This window comes from Amborella trichopoda, chromosome 12, assembly GCF_054954075.1.
Source record: "Amborella trichopoda isolate Santa Cruz 75 chromosome 12, AtrichopodaSantaCruz75HAP2 v2.0, whole genome shotgun sequence".
NCBI classification, from domain to species: Eukaryota; Viridiplantae; Streptophyta; class Magnoliopsida; order Amborellales; family Amborellaceae; genus Amborella; species Amborella trichopoda.
In genome coordinates this window covers 32,105,245-32,112,033 of record NC_142347.1, presented here as the reverse complement: position 1 = coordinate 32,112,033, position 6,789 = coordinate 32,105,245, and positions in this window count along the sequence as shown.

The window sequence follows — 6,789 nt, the reverse complement described above, 5'->3', positions numbered from 1 at the left end:
TTCCTTGACAAATGCGTCATTCACCACGTCCCCACCAATACACCAATGGAGCCGTCTAACCAAAAGATGGGCATTTTTGCCAATCTGCTTTTGGATAATGGCAAGAAGCCCTAAGAGGAACCCCCTAAGGAGGACAGTCTCTGCTCAGTCGTCATAATGATGATCAAGGAAAAATCACTTAAGGAAGATTCTGAATCTCCAAACCAACAAGATGCCCAAGAGAACCTATTGGTTTCCCCTCGAGCTCTCTTCACCAATCAGGATAAGGGAGCAGTAGTTGACCAGAACTTGTTGGTAAATATGATTTCAATCAACTAGAACTACACTCCACTACACAATCAAGAACAAGAAAACCCAGAGAACTCCAAACCGCGCATCATCATCGTGGCCAGAAAGAACCCCCAAGAGGGCGACCACCTCACTGAGAGAGGAAGTCATTTTAAGCCACTAAGATTGATGGCCAATACCTTGGAGGAAATTCTTGGCAATCCTTCCAAAACCGACCAAAACCCTATTGTGACCACCCAAAATACAAAGGATAAGAATGAACAAGCAATGGAAACAGCATGACCCATTGCGCAATATAATATGCCTACTCATCTATACATGGACTAGGGTTTACATATTAGGTTCATATATTAGACGTCTTCCCCAGTACTTTATAATGTACCAAAGTCTTAACTCAAATCTCATGGGTCTAACACTTTAGTTTGGATGTAGTATCTATCATGCGTAGTCTAAATAAGAGTGTAATAAGGAATAAGGTTTTCTTAAAAATCTATTAATGCAAAGTTAGGGTAGATCAAAATTATACCATAACACTGAAGTTCTTTCCAAATTGAAGCTAGTGAGGGGTAGTCGTCATCTTCTTTATATGACATCGTTGTTAAGAGGGATATCCTTCTTAAACCACAGCCTACTTTAAGTTTTTGTGAAGTCTTTTCGACATGCAAGTTTTAATACGCTTGATTGATAACTTCATTATGCCATCTCAGATTTCATGGGATTTTAACAATGAATTCTAAGGTATAGTTTCCAATAGGAATTTATCGACTTCTTTTCTTCTTCTTTTTGAGAATCTGTCAATTCATTTTGATTTCATCATTACACTAGTCAAAGAGCTTCAAAGGTTTTGCTTAGGCCTTCAATGCCATCAAAAGACATGGCTAAATTGGATCCAAACCTCAAAATTTGAAAAAAATTTCAACAGCAAACTGACTACCAATTACTTCTTTCATGATTTTTGTTTGTAGCCTTCCATACTTTAATTAATATGCCTCTAATGACCTATGTCATCTTTTGCAATGACTCTTCAAGAAAACCTTTTTGAAATTTACACATAAGTTTAGCAGCTCGCATACCTTTACAGATAAGAAATTCTTCTTACTTCAATTGTTGTTTTCTTGAATCCTTATGACTAATGGTTGTTTATGAATGGTTTTATTTGGATTCCAATAAGAACCATTTTGATTTTGATTAGAATATTAAATTCATCCAGGATTAGGGGTTTTGAAACCCTAATGGTGGGTTAAAATTAACCATTTTTCCCTCACCTTTTTTTTTCTTCCATTCCATGACTTCAAAGTATTTTCGCTAATGGATTTTTAAAAATTGTCAAGGTCTACTATGGAGTTTTTCCACAAGAAAAGCCTATAAAGACTTGGATCTTCTTTTGGCTCTTTATTTGCAATCCCTAGAGCTCAGGACTACTTTTCATTCCTAGCACTCCACCTTTATTTTATTTCATCAGAGACTAGATAAACCCTTCCAATTGTCCTTTCTTGTTTGACTTTCAGGTAACCAATATTTCAATTACTAGGTTCATGGGCAATAAAATTTTCTGTGCGACTTAATACCGTGACCGCCAGTACTATCACGTTATCACAAAACAAGCTCATGGTCTCTTTGACACTCGATACGACCTTTAAGCATCATAAGAAACTCCTAAATCATATGCTCTCCTGCAATGTTGCATAATAAGTAATGTATTGTGCATTTATGATTGATATTACTGCATACATTTGCTTCTTGCTACACTACGAAATTGGTTCTTCTCCTATAGTGAAGCTATATCCTAATAATAACTGACACTTAGCTAACTCATCAGCCCAAATCTGCATCAATGAAGCCTCACAACCAAAGGTCATTTATCTAAAAGACTAGTAAGTAGTTTCTAGTTAAATATAGAAATCAAAGTATTCTATTCAGTCCTACCGATGCTACAAACTCCAATTGCTCTAGTAGTGACTAAGAATTCTAGCGATATAACTTATGCCTAGTCTTATATAAACTTATATCTAGGCTTACACATAGCATGACATACATTACACTGCTTATTGCACTCACATAGAATGCACGAGACAGCTTATAGTTTACAGCATCTATCCTTAGATAAAGATTTAGGCAAATTGTATTACCCTTCTTCATAGTTCACTCAAGGATTTTCATAACGTAAGTCTCTTGCAATAAACTAAGGAGCTTCTTATAATAACCACACTCAGTTTTAAGACCAAGCACATAATGATCCTTACCCATGTCATTCATATCATAATTGGGGGACAGCTACACCCTAATGGAATCAATCATCATCTTGTCGGTACTTGCCATCAAGATGTCGTTCACATACAACGATAAGACTACAACCCTCTAATTTTTGTCTTTATGGCATTTGATATATGCACAACGGTCCTGTTCAATCGTTGACAATATATAAGAGCCCATTGCCTCCATGAAATTTTATGTATCCCTATTTGGAGGATTTCCCGGAAGCCTATAAATAGACTTGGAAAGCTCAAAGACTTTATGCTCTTCTCATGGACCTCATAGCCCTTCAGTGATTTCAGGTAAATATCTTCCACTAGGTTTCCATTAAAGAATGTTTGTTTTAACATCCATATGGTACAACCCTATATCCAAGTATCCTACAATGATAAGATAAATCGAGACCATGTTGACCACGGAGGAGACGTCTAATCATAGTAGGCGTCCTCAACTTGGTTGAATCCTTTCATCACCGCATAAGACATGTACTTATCTATAGTTTCGTCAACCTTTCTCTTAATTTTCAATAGTCATTTGTTCTAGATGACCTTTTCTTTTAGGAAGATACATGAATTCCTAAACTTGGTTTCTCCCAATGGTACCGTCCTCCAGTAGAAGATCTCCAATGGTACCATCCTCTAGTAGAAGATCTCCTCACCATCATGTCTATCGTAAATCCATTTGCCTACATCAAGTAATCTTAGAACTTCCTAATATAAACCAAGTTCACCCTCATCAATGGTGATACATGTCAGACCTTCCCCTTCAATCTCAAAAAGACTTTGGTAAACTATATCACATGAACTCCTACGAGATTAAAATAATGATTTATTCCCATTGTCCTCGATGGCCTAGAGGAACATCTTCTCACCATCTTGCGTCTAAGGTTTAACCATCTCATAGAGGTCTAGAGTCGTATGAATTTGCTTCTTTCTTGAGAACTTCTCAATAGAGTTGTAGACAGCCCCTCTAAATTTAACTTTATTTTTTAATTCTAGAACCCTAGAGCAAACTATCCGACTACACTGTAGAACACATTGAATGATAGTCCACACCTAAACCATAGTCCAACTTAGAATATTCCTTAGATTTTCCAGATACCCTAAATATCCCATTTTAGGAAACTAAATAATCCCAAATATTTAAATTGGGGAAACAAAAATATTCCTTGGATATTCCTAAGAAATTCCATATCATTTTAGAAAGTCAAATATTTCCAAATCCTAATGTGGGTGGGTCAAAATCTCCCAATTAAAAAACTAATATCCAAAAATAGGCAGTTTTTATAATAAGAAAACAAGGAAATCGCACATTCCAATTTCAAATAAATGCCTAATTTCAATCAGACCAGCCACCATTGGACAAAGCGTGATCTCCGAAGCAAACCTGTGCAAACCAGTAAAGGAATTAATTTAGCATCGCGACGCACCAATGTATCAATCATGGTCAACCCCAAATTGGTCTAGAATCATTACCTTCTTATTTTGGGACATTCTTCTCTATAAATAGAGCCTTTTGCAACCCCCTTTAAGAGGCGTATAAATAAATCCCTTAAATCCCTAGTCATAGAACCCTGCATCCTTCAAAACCCTAGACCTGGGCCATTCAAATTTTAGATCTGGGACCCGCTTCAGCCAACTTCTGAGATTTTAAAAAAAAAATCCCTTCTAGTCATCCAAAACCCTAGATATAAATTTCTTAAGCATCCCTCTTTTCCCCATAGTGAAATAAATCATTTAGATCATCACTCTCGAAGATCAAGGAGTAACGACTTCATCTTCACTATTTAATCCGGGCCCAACTCCAGATGTCGGGCCTAAGAGCGTGGTCTTTAGCTTCTTTCTTACTTTTCTAGTTTATTTTCTTGATTATTCAATTTTTTTTATTATTTATCTTTATTTTCTTTATTTTTCATTTTCATTTCCTCCAATAGAAATTCTTCTTGATTCTCTTTATTATTCTCTTTGTTTTATTATTGTTCATCTCTATCTTCTTTAGTAGTTTGTTATTCATATTTATTTTATTCTTGTTTCTTTCAAATTTCACACTACTTAAAACATCTCGGCCGTAGATTTGCAAAGAATTGGCCTTTTAAGCTTGATTTATCTGTAGATTTGAATTTGATGCTACCTAACGCCTCTCAACTCTTTAAATCTTAAAGTTTTGACACTATAGGAGACGGATCAGATGTAAGTTCATCTGGTAAGTCTCATAATCACATGTAAATAGTTTGGCGCCTACTGTGGGGCCTAACAAGCATAGGATCGTGTGAAATTTGGTAAAACAACTCTTGTACTACACTCCAAGGGCTGCTTCTAACAATTGAGAAACATGAAATCAATGGACAGGCCACACAAAGGAGTCCAGAGGCAATTCATCACTGCAACGCGCTGAGCATCGTAGAGGTAAAGAATATCTATGACGCATGTGTTGTAGAGACTTTTCTGGCTTTGGAACCCCTTGTTTTTTTGTATAGGTCTCTAAAGATCACTAGTTCCAGACAACATGAGCATTGCTTATGCCTGATTCTTTAAAGTCTTGTTTCTTCTTCACTTAGTTCATTAAGTTTTTTCTTGTTTTCTTTATGTTCCAGCTATAAAGCTTATATAAAAATTTGAAAAAAAAATATTGCAATTGCCCTATGTGATTTCTTATTTTATTTTTCCTTTATAAAAAATATTGAAAACTAAGTAGGAAAGGGATTTCATGTTGCCTTTTCTAGCATAGCTACTATTCTTGTGATTTGACCTACTATAATTCATTTGTATGGAATATTAGCCTGTCATTTCAATTGAACACAATATATTTGCCGGCTTGATCTGTAAAAGGAAATATATTGCTGCCCAATTTGTGATCCACCTGCTATATCTAAGTATATTTACTTGCCGTACATTTGCTCGCAATATTTTCTTACACTGAATATTTGCTGGCTTGATTGCGTGTTGCCATTTGCCACAAATTCGCATCCACTTATTGAGTGCTTTTTTACTCACAATTGTTGGCTTTGCCGGGAAAATTTTTTAAAACCCCCAAAGTTGACATTAAATTCACGAGGAGCATCCGTTTCTTAGGAGACGGGGCAGTTGGAACATGTGCAGCCTATTCGTGTAACCGACCCTAAATAGTTAGAAAAACGCTATGATGATGATGATGATTTGTTCTTAATTAATCTAATGGATATTTAATACAAAAACGAATCCTAAGAGCAAGCAATGTCAATTTCAGAATTGATAAGTAGCAATTGCCCAAAATAATGTAAGAAAATCAATAAGAAGTTATTGGTTGATATGCATTTTATAAGGTACTTCAAAATATCATCTTCTTAATATTTCTCATATTATAAAATTAACCCATAACTGCTAGAGCTCAGCCTTAAAAATGCCCTCTCAGGTTGGTAAGTAGTAGGGTGTTCTATATCTCATATCCCTTCTTAGTCATTGGGCACGTTTCTTTAGCTGGAAAGAACTCTATGGGAAAGTTGTTTCCTGCTGGACTGCTGTTTTCCCATGTTTGTTTCGCAGGAAATCCATAGTTAGTGTGGTAGCTGGTAAAACATTTTTCCAGGCTTTCCCAATGCTCTGAAAATAGCCTCATATCTATTTAGGTGTGAAATTGCTTTCTCAATCCATTGAGAAAGCTCTCTCAGTGAATTAACTTTCTCAAGGCACCCAAAAGCGCTTTAGTTAGTTTTTTTGTTCCCAATGCATGCGCAATGTGTTTTCAGTTTTCATCGTTTATTATTCTGCTTTCAGCTTCTTCTTTTTTCTTTTCTTTTTTTTTAACATTAACACATGATTATTATTAACTATAAATGGATATTTTGTTTTCAGCTTTCAGTTTTCATTTCCCAAAATGTCCCTGTTTGCCTGCACTGTACATAGGTAACAGGTAGATGTACCCTCCCCATACCAAGCTAAGAAGCTTGAGGAATAAGATTGAGGAGTCTCATAGGGTGACGTATGGGATGGGTTAAAGGAATTGTTAGTCTGTTAACAAGCACAGGTTAAGATTCTTAGCAAACCATTTAAATTTTTCCAATATAGCACCAGAAATAAATATGAAAGAGAAAAATAACTTACAGCTACATAAATGAGAAAAGAGACTCTTAGAAGAGGAAACTTGAGCTAGTGCTCACATTGAAAGTTCCCATAAAGGATGAAGGAATTTGCAGCAAGGAAAGATAGAGATAAATGTTAAGCAAAGCATCCATAAAACTAATGAGAATCCTATTGAAAACAGTAAAAAGAA